The following is a 9,604-nucleotide window of genomic DNA, read 5'->3' on the forward strand; positions in this document are numbered from 1 at the left end:
TTATATATAAGTACACTGTAGCTTCCTTCAGATACACCAGAAGAGGGCATCGGATCTCTTTACAGATGGTTGTAAGCCACCATGTGGTTGCTGGGAATTGAACTCAGGACCTCTGGAAGAGTAATCGGGTGCTCTTAACCACTGAGCCATCTCTCCAGCCCGAGGCCAGTGCTCTTAACCACCGAGCCATCTTTCCAGCCTCATGTTGAACATGAGACACCCTAAAAGCTGCCATTAGTGGTAGGGACATGGGTGGTGCCAGATGGAGACCTCAAGGCCAGTTGTCTGTGCTTTTACTCTACCTGGGAGGGATATAAATGAAGACAGGGTGGGTCCCTACTCAACCATAAGGGGATATCTTCTAGGGGACATCTGAAACTGTGGGTCATTCCAAACCCTATGTGTACAATACCTTTTCCCTATACGTACATATTGTAATAAGCTTTACTCTATAAATCAGGCACAGTTAATGGCAAACAATAACTAATAATAAAATAGAACAATCATAATGTCCTGTAACAAAACATTACTGAATGTGATCTCTTTCTGTCAACATATTATAGTACATTCACTTCTGGGGAGCACTTTAGAGCCTCTCTTTGGGGTGCTCTAACTGCCAGCATCACTACTCTGGTGCTCAGGGGCTGTCATTAAATAAGAATTTCTCAAAGCAAGCGCCACTATACTGTGACAATTTGATATCGAGCAGACCACTAAGTGACCAATAGGCAGACTATAGACAGCACAGATGCGCAAAGAAATAGCAACTCATGTCCCAGGTGGGCCCCTGGCAAGATGGCCCAAGATTTCCTTGTGCTGCTCAGAATGGTGTGCCATTTAAAGCTTGTGAATTGTTTATTTTTAGGAATTTCCATTTCACATCTCTTGACCACAAATGATTAAAACGTTGAAAGACAAAACCGAATAGAGAAATTTCCGTGTGCTTTTAAAAGCTGTCTATACAGCGAGGCTAGCCTAAACACTGAGCTTAATATACAAGGGTCGTCTCAAAGAGTATACCTTGAAAGGTTGGCCTGTTAACCTTTCTTCTCTTTCCTTATACAGCTGGGGTAACCTGACCTAGATCCATGCTGCCTACCCTGGGCACCAGTTGGCTGTCTTACTGGGTCTTACTACTGGGATTAGCTCTGGACTCTGAAACGTGCCATCATCCCAGGCAGCCTGGCTCCCAGCTCCTGGCAGCCACTCTGCTCTGAGAACAATGAAACAGCAAGACTATTCAGTATCTATGCATTCATATAACTCCTGGGATCACGCATTGTATATTACGGTCACACTGTGTATGAATGTTTCCCTTTCTTCCTCCTAAAAGTTCCTTAGTCAAGTTCAACCTCTATGTGCTAGTAGTTCACAACTGCGTAAGTGTCCTAAGTTTATGTGGCCTCCTCTGGACCTTGGCCAGTCTGGACATGCCAGTGTGGAAGCCCAGGAAGGCATTGTAGAGATGCGGGCTTCAGACTCCTCTACACTGTGTCTCTCTAACATGAGAAGTATGCCACTCTAGGGTACGATCCTTCTGCCATAACCTCCCTCTCGTAGTTCTGGGGTCTGAACTGTGCAGCCCCCCTCATCCCATTCTCTGGACACATCATCCAGGACCCTTTTAGCTCCAATTCATTGGCTCCTGCACCGTGGCTTAAGGGAAGAATGAAGTAGGATTGTTATCTACCTTTGTTACCCTGAAAAAGCATAAACCTGCCAAATCCAGGGATCCAGAAACCCCTTCCAAGAAGACAGTGCCTCGTCCCTGACCCAGTGCCCTTGCCTAATCATGGGAACCACGCTCTCAACAGGGACAGGCAAACTGGTGATTCTCAGTGTTATTTTCTAAGGGCCGAAGCCATGGTTTTCCTGATTGGACCCTTGCTTACTATTTAATTGTTTATCTTGACACTCTTTGGCTTGGACCAAAGGCAAACACTTATAAAGTGGTGTGGCACTGGTGCATATAGAAAGAAACGAATCTTTTGCTATCACAGCCCCCTCCTGCCAGGCTCCTCCCAATTATTCTGCAGGCTTCTTTGCCCTGAGGGCAGTTTGCAGCTCCAGGGGACTGAAATTGGCTTTAAAAAAAATTTCTTTCCTCTCTGTGCCCCATGTGAGGGGGTATTGTGTGCTCTCTAAATAATAAGCCTGCCTTTGTGTGACCTAATGGACAGGGGCCTTCAGAGAGATTTTCCAGTAGAGAACAGTCTGCTGCACCCTAGGCAACCAAGAAGTTTCTGGACCAAGGAAAAAAGTTGGGGCCATACAATTCGTTTTCTGTAATTTGTGTTATGAACGAATTCTTCTCTAGCTAGTATTTAGGGCAATTGGGTTAAAAAATATAATCCAAATGATCTAATAAATAATAGCATTTAATCAGATGTCCCACACCTCACTCATTACTGCCAAAATAATAAATAACCCACAAATCACTTTAGAGCAATTATGGTACGCTAGCCATTGTCATTGATCAAGATAATTATTTATTACATCCATTGATTTCCTACTTGGGACTCAGCAATAGCTAGAAGAAGCTCAAGGGTCAGAAAAGAGAAGCCACAGTTCTTGGTTTCTAGCTTACAAGCTACTAGTCAGAGTAAAATACCTCCACTGTGCCAGGCACAGAATAGGGAAGTTATATGTATAAATTACCACATTAGATCCTTCCGTAGTCCCTCAGGGAAGACGGGCATTTTTTTTTCACAGCTGTGTAAACAGATGCAAGGAGTCACAGTCGACACAAAGATGCTTCTCCTGTTCCGAAGATCTCAGTGCTTGGTCTCAAATGACAAACGGGGCTTCTCAGGGGGAATTCAAGATGCGGAAATAGAGCAGTGACCGTAGTGTGGTGGTCCCAATAGAAACACAGGGATTCTTAGGAAATCAATGAAGGAAGTCAGAATCAGAACGGCAGTGGCATGGCAATGAGAACAGATACTGAAGAGACACAGGATCACAAGGGCAGGAAGCAAATTCTCCTGCGGGGCCTCCAGAAGATACCTGGTACTCTTGCCCAGTGTGGACACGTGACTTCCAGAACTTCCGATAATAAACCTGCGTTATTTTAAGCTATCGAATGTGTTGTATCGGTAACAGGAATCACATCCAGCGCGCTATTCTCACCTGCCCCAACGACATTCTGTGTTGAATTTAAGTTGCCCAGTGAAACTTAGGGTCAAGGTGGTAAAGCCAGGAGGGGCTGCCACACTGTCTAGCTTGACCCTGGAGCATTAGAGTGGAGAGACCCTTAAATGCCAGGTCTTTCTTCCCACTAACATAGCATGTTCAATGAATAAGAAGTCCATCTGGTGGAGGGAGATGAATTCTGAGAGTGACTAGAATGTTCCAGGATGGTGAGAGATGCTTTGGGTGGAGGTGCAGGCTGCCTTGGTCCCACAGCATAGGATGGTTGAAGGAAGCAATGGGAACAAACAAGCATTGCAGACCGGGATGGTCTGGTGTGAGAAGTGCGCCCGAGATCAGGAAGGATAAACCACTTCCCCTCTTCTCCCCACAGCCTATCTTTTCCTGTGGATCACATCAGGTTTTCTAACCACAGGCTTGGCGTACGCTCTGCACAATGCCCTGTGGTCTCCCTTAGCTTGCAGATAGCAAGGCTTGACCCATATCAAGTCTCCGCGGCACTGTTTTCTGGCAATCAGGAGAAGGTCTTTTCCATTCTTTAAAGTCTAGAAGCATTCCCTTTGAGAAGGGAGCCAGTTTGATTTAGCATGTCCAAAGAAAGTCCAGATTTGAATTCCAGGCTTCTCAGAAGCAAGGAAACGTTGTTAAATACAAGGACAGTGAGATCAGAGATCACTTTTAAAAACACTTTTAATTTATCATTCATTAAATTGTGAGAGAGGTGGCATACAATAAAAACGACCCAAGAGCAAAAGGTGTCTCCTCTATTGCCAAGTTCCGTTGTCGCTTGAGCAAAACTGTCACAACTTCTGTTAAATAGGAACTTCAGTCCTCAGCAGTCTGCTGCTGGATAGGAAACATAGAGAGACTTCTGGTTCTTCAAAGGTCCCTTCAAACTTCAAGTTTGTGAATTAAAAAATCATAAGTTTAAAATCATTTGAGGGGGTCTGGAGAGATGTCCCAGCAGTTAAGAGCACTGACGGCTCTTAATGACTCGGGTTCAATTCCCAGTGCCCACGTGGCAGCTCACAATGTCTGTATGTCACAGGACATATCTGACAGCATCACACAGACATACATGCTGTATGATGAGACATATATGCAAAACACCAATGCATATAAAATAAAAAATAAAGGGTTTTTTTGTAAAAATTAAAAAGCAATCATTTGACAGCTGGAGAGATGGCTCAGTGGGTAGAAGACTTACCATGCTGGCAGGAGAACCTGAGTTTACAGCACCTGTGTTAAAAAACAGGCATGGAAGCCCATGTTGGTTGGTTGTCCCGGGGCTGGGAAGCGTTGATTGGCAGGTCCTTGGAGTTTATTAACCAGCCAGAATAGCTGAATGAATGAGTTCTAAGGTCAGTGATGAAGACCTTGCCTAAAAAGGAGGAGGATGAGGAGGATGAGGATGAGGAGGAGGGGGGAGGAGGAGGAGGAGGAGAAGGTTGAAGAACGGCAGCACAAAGTAGGGAATGGAGGTACTTGACCTTGACATCTAACTTCCACACGGATGCTCATATGAATGCATAGACAGTGCCATGCATACATGCACAGGAACATGCACACAGGATACACACACACACACACACACACACACACACACACTCGTACACAGAGAGACAGACAGACAGACATAAATGCACATGTACATACTCATACATTAGCACAACCATTTTGTTTAAACCCAGACCTATGCCAACACAGGGTCTTGCACTGTTCTATGCCCAGAAATGCTGCCAAGAGTACAAATGGTGAAGCCCTCATGGGATCCCAACCACCATACACTGGTGGTACCGTCAGTCGGCTTGATTCAGCACTCCAGTAACAGCAACAATGTTCCTCTCAGCTGTTGTGCTCTCAAGCTGTAGCCCTAGGAGTGGCAACACTGCTGCCCCTAATTTATTCAGCCTCCCTATGCTCTACTCTCAGACGATCCAGAAATAAAATATCCCGATGATATCATACAGAAAGGTAGGGTGATAGGTTGGAGGCGCTACATTTTCTCTAAAGAAAATTCAAATTGGCTACGGGAGTTATTAACCTCACACTGACCACTGGCAGATTGTGTCTGTTTAAACTCATTTTTGGAATACTTGTACAAGGAATGACATTTTCCCCTAGTGTAGACCGGGTCCCTAGAGTCGCTTCCTACAGCCACGAGGGCTATTCGAAGGAAAGGAGAAAATAGAGATGGATGGATGTTTGATGGGAAATGTTAGACTTCTCATTAGTCTTTCTTGTGAGGCTCGGTGTGCTCGATCAGTTCCTATTACCTGTGGCTTTCTTCTCTGGCTGGATTAGCAACTATTCAATTCAACCAAGGCATATCACTGGAATGATTGCTCTGCTCCCAGCAGGATACTTAGATCTTGACTGAGTAATCAAACTCTGTACAAAATTTCACCAAGATATTTATTACATCAAGCAATGGGAACCGGAGGTATGTTTTGTTATATAATATATAGAAGCTGGGCTAGAGAAACAGACAAAGCACCTTTCTTAAGCATGAAAGTCACATTGCCTTACCATGTGTTATGATCGATTGATAGTCCTCATCTCATGACATTTTTGCTAGTGAGAATAAGAAAATGTATAAAGGAATAGTGTGTGCAAGCGAAAAGACATGCTTCAAGTTCTACGTTTTTTCTACCCACGCGCTACCAGCAGCTGTTGAATTGTGGGGGAGGTGTCCTGTACCAGCACACACTGAAGCAGATCCCATGAAGCCCGTAATGGTTGTGAAGGCCACTCTCCTCTCATTAAGCTTGTGATCAGACCCACTTGCAGATGTCACACTGCCTCATGCAAGTTTCATCTCTAAACTGCCTTCCTTGGTGAAGCTTCTAGAAAGCCGAGAAATAACCAAAATAAGGAGAAACAGGACGAAGATCCAGGAGAAAAAACAATGGGCCAGAATCTTTCATAAGTGGACTAGTGTAGTACAACCAATTAAAACTCATTCCTGACTAGCTTACAAATAAGTGAGATTCTGACTGTGGTTATTTTATTTGGTTTTGCCAATTCCTGGGGGGAGGGTAACCCCTAATCTACTTTTCTAACTGCTGGCCTGGTGTGACGGTTTGAATAAGCTTGGCCCATGAGCAATGGCACTGTTAGGAGGTATGGCCTTGTTGGAGGAAGTGCGTCACTGTGTGGATGGGCTTTGAGGTCCTATGCCCAGGCTCCGCCCAGTGCAGAAGAGACCTTCCTAGCTGCCTGTGGCAGTCTTTTCCCGCTCAAAATGCAGAACTCGCAGCTCCTTCTCCAGCACCATGTCTGCCTGGATGATACCTTTCTACCTGCAATGATGATAATGATATGAAACTGTAAGCCAGTTCCAACTAAATGTTGTCCTTTATAAAAGATTCCTTGTTCATAGTGTCTCTTCATAGCAATGGAAACCCTAAGACACATGGCTACCTGCCCAGTGGTATTCCCCAAATACTTTCCTGGCCATATGCTCATGATCTAGCTCCTCACATCTATCTCTCTCTCTCTCTCTCTCTCTCTCTCTCTCTCTCTCTCTCTCCCCCCCCCCCACCACCACCATTAACCACCAGGTAACTCAAAACCTGCCTACCTCTAATCCCTCCAGTAATTGTCTGTAGCCATATTTATTTAACGAATAGTTTTAAATTAAAGAATAAGGTTTGTACAACAAAAGCTTATGACCGTGAGAATTCATGTGTAGGCCTAGACCTTCTGGTACAGAATTTAACATTATAATACATAGCGACAGACCAAACCTCAACACAATAGAACCTAAGGAATGGTGGGCCTCACAGTAATCAATAATAGGTCAGTCTCTCCTTAACCTTACACATTCGCACATCCTAAATCGGGCCTTTAGGTGAAGTTTAGTTGGGTTTCTATTGCTGTGATAAAATACCAGGGTTAAAAGCAACATGGGGAGAAAAGGATTCATTTCAGCTTCAAGTTCTCCACCTTGGTCCATTATTGAAGGAAGTCAAGACAGGAACTTGAGGCAGGAGCTGATGCAGAGGGATGCTGCTCATGGCTTGCTTATCCTGATTTCCTATACTCTCCAAAACCTACTACTTAGGTTTCACACCGCCCCCAATAAGCAGGTCCCTCTCGTATCAATGACTAACCAAGAGACTGCCCCCACAGGCTTGCCTACGGCACAATCTGGTAGCGGTGGTTTCTTAAGTGAGTCTCCTCCTGCCCAAATGACTCTAGGCCCTGTCAAGTTGAAGCAACACTAGCCAGCAGGGTGATCTCACAGTAATCTCAGTCCATTTACTGAGACTTTTAAGAGACAGGTCATGGTGGCATATGTCTCTAATTCCAGCACTCAGGAGGCAGAAGTAAGTGGATCAAGGCCAACCTGGTCTACAAAGCCAATTCCAGAACAGCCAGGCTGTCACATAGAGAAACTCTTGTCTCAAAAAACCCAAAAACAATAGTCAAAACCAAAACAAAACAAAAACAAAGAAACAAAGAGGCACATTGATATTCTGGAAACTTCTATGTTGACACCTGTATTGGCTACACTTTCCCTCGCTGTGACAAAATATCTGGCAAGAAGCAACTTAAGAAAGGACTGATTTATTTCCACTCACAGCTTCTGGGTACACACCCTTCCTTCATGGCTACAAAGTGAAGGGGCAGGAACTTAAAACAGCTGCTCAAGTCGTGTCTCCAGTCACAAAGTGGAGAGGGGAGAAGGCGGACGCTCAGCTTTCTTCTGTCCAGTAATGGACCCCATCCCAGTGAACATTGCCACACACTTATGGTATGGCTTCCTACCTCAATTAACCCAATCTAACATCTCCCTTCTAGACTGTCATCAGTGTGCTGGACCTTCAGGCTGAGAACAAGCATCACAGGTTTGCTCTCGGCTTAATTTCAACTCTAGAACAATGGTTTAGTTAAATATTGCTCTAGTCTATGCAGAAACAAACAAACAAACAAACAAACAAACTAAACACTGTGGTCCTTGAGCTCTCACATTCCTTAGACCACAGGTACATAGGAGCTTGACTAGAGTGTCAAATCCCAAGCACAGAATCTGAAACATTTTAATAAAAATTTCAGATAATTCTTTAAAAGTTGAGAAATGTTTGGCTAGGATGAAACATCTTAGCGATGGCATATATGTCCCGATGCAACTGCCCCTTCTGGAAGTGGGGTCTGGCATCTTTCCGTTTGAGAGCCTCACAGCCTGTTCCAGTGTGCAGCCAGAATGGAGAGCCACTCTTCGGCTGAGGCAAAAGTCGGAATCGAAGGGTAAGGCCTGAGGTAATGTGCACGCAGCTGAGTTCCAGCCCTCCAAACAGCAATCAGGCATTTGCCTAGAAACAAGGGATTCCTTAAATGTTTGCCCTTTTCTAAGCAGAGGCAGCATCAGCCTTTTGAATGGCTACTCATTGTCCATGCCTCACAAAAATATGCTGGGCCTCCACTGCCCAGAGCACCAGAGCAGCGCTCCGTCCCTTTGTGAACAGGGGCCTGCCTGACATGGGAAATGGCCCCTTTGGGAGGCAGCTTCTCTTTTTGCTTTTGCCACCCCCTCCCCTTATTTGTGATTCTGGACAAGGCGTATGCCTCCCTACCGTGTCACTTTCCTTATTTGCAGAGGGAAAACACAGTGTCCATTGATTCCTTTGGTTAAGCTGACTGGTGTCCCTGGCTCATGTCCAGTGACTGTTTCTCCTCAGCTGGAGTTGAGCCAGGAAGGGAGAGAGAGGGCTGCTCACTTGGAGTGCAAGCTCCGAGTGCTCTGTGTCCTGTGAGCTCTCCAAGTATCAGCTTGATCTTCTGAGTCCCTTCGACACGGGCAGGTCAAGCAGGAAGCCTTGTAAGTCAGTCTGTGAATAGAACTAACACCAAGGCCCTCTGCAATAGGGGTGCTCAGAACAGTCCAGGCTCCAGCAGGGTCAGGCTTTGGGGGTATAACTCACTTTTCAGGGAACCCTCTGAATGACTCAGATTAGCTCTCCGGAACTATACAACAATGCCCTCACTTCGTAAGTATATTTCTGTCTATAGCTGGTGACGATGTCTGTATTTCTTTTTTCACATGACCGTGTCACACATTGCTGCAGTCATTCTTCCCGGCCTCTTTCTGGGTTTGTCCCATTGCACCAAGCACAAGCATTACCATTTGATCTGCACCACTGTTTGGGGAGATGGTTCCTTATATGACGCTCATTGCACAGATGCAGAACCAGGGTTTAAATAATATGGAGAGTGGTGGAAGCTAGATGCTGTCGTGTGTACCTCCAATCATGGGGCCAAGCCCTCATCTCTAGTCTCAAGTGTTTCTTGGAGACAGAGTCTTCCCTCCCGCTCATATTTGTTTGGGAACCAGTTATAGTATACGACACGATCAAAATTATTCAGAACCAATAACAAAGGTTGGAAAATAAAGTTAGATTCATTTTCAAAATAACCCCAAATTTAATATAAACTATTTTTAAATAAAATA

This window comes from Rattus norvegicus, chromosome 2 (assembly GCF_036323735.1).
Source record: "Rattus norvegicus strain BN/NHsdMcwi chromosome 2, GRCr8, whole genome shotgun sequence".
In the NCBI taxonomy this organism is placed as follows: Eukaryota; Metazoa; Chordata; class Mammalia; order Rodentia; family Muridae; genus Rattus; species Rattus norvegicus.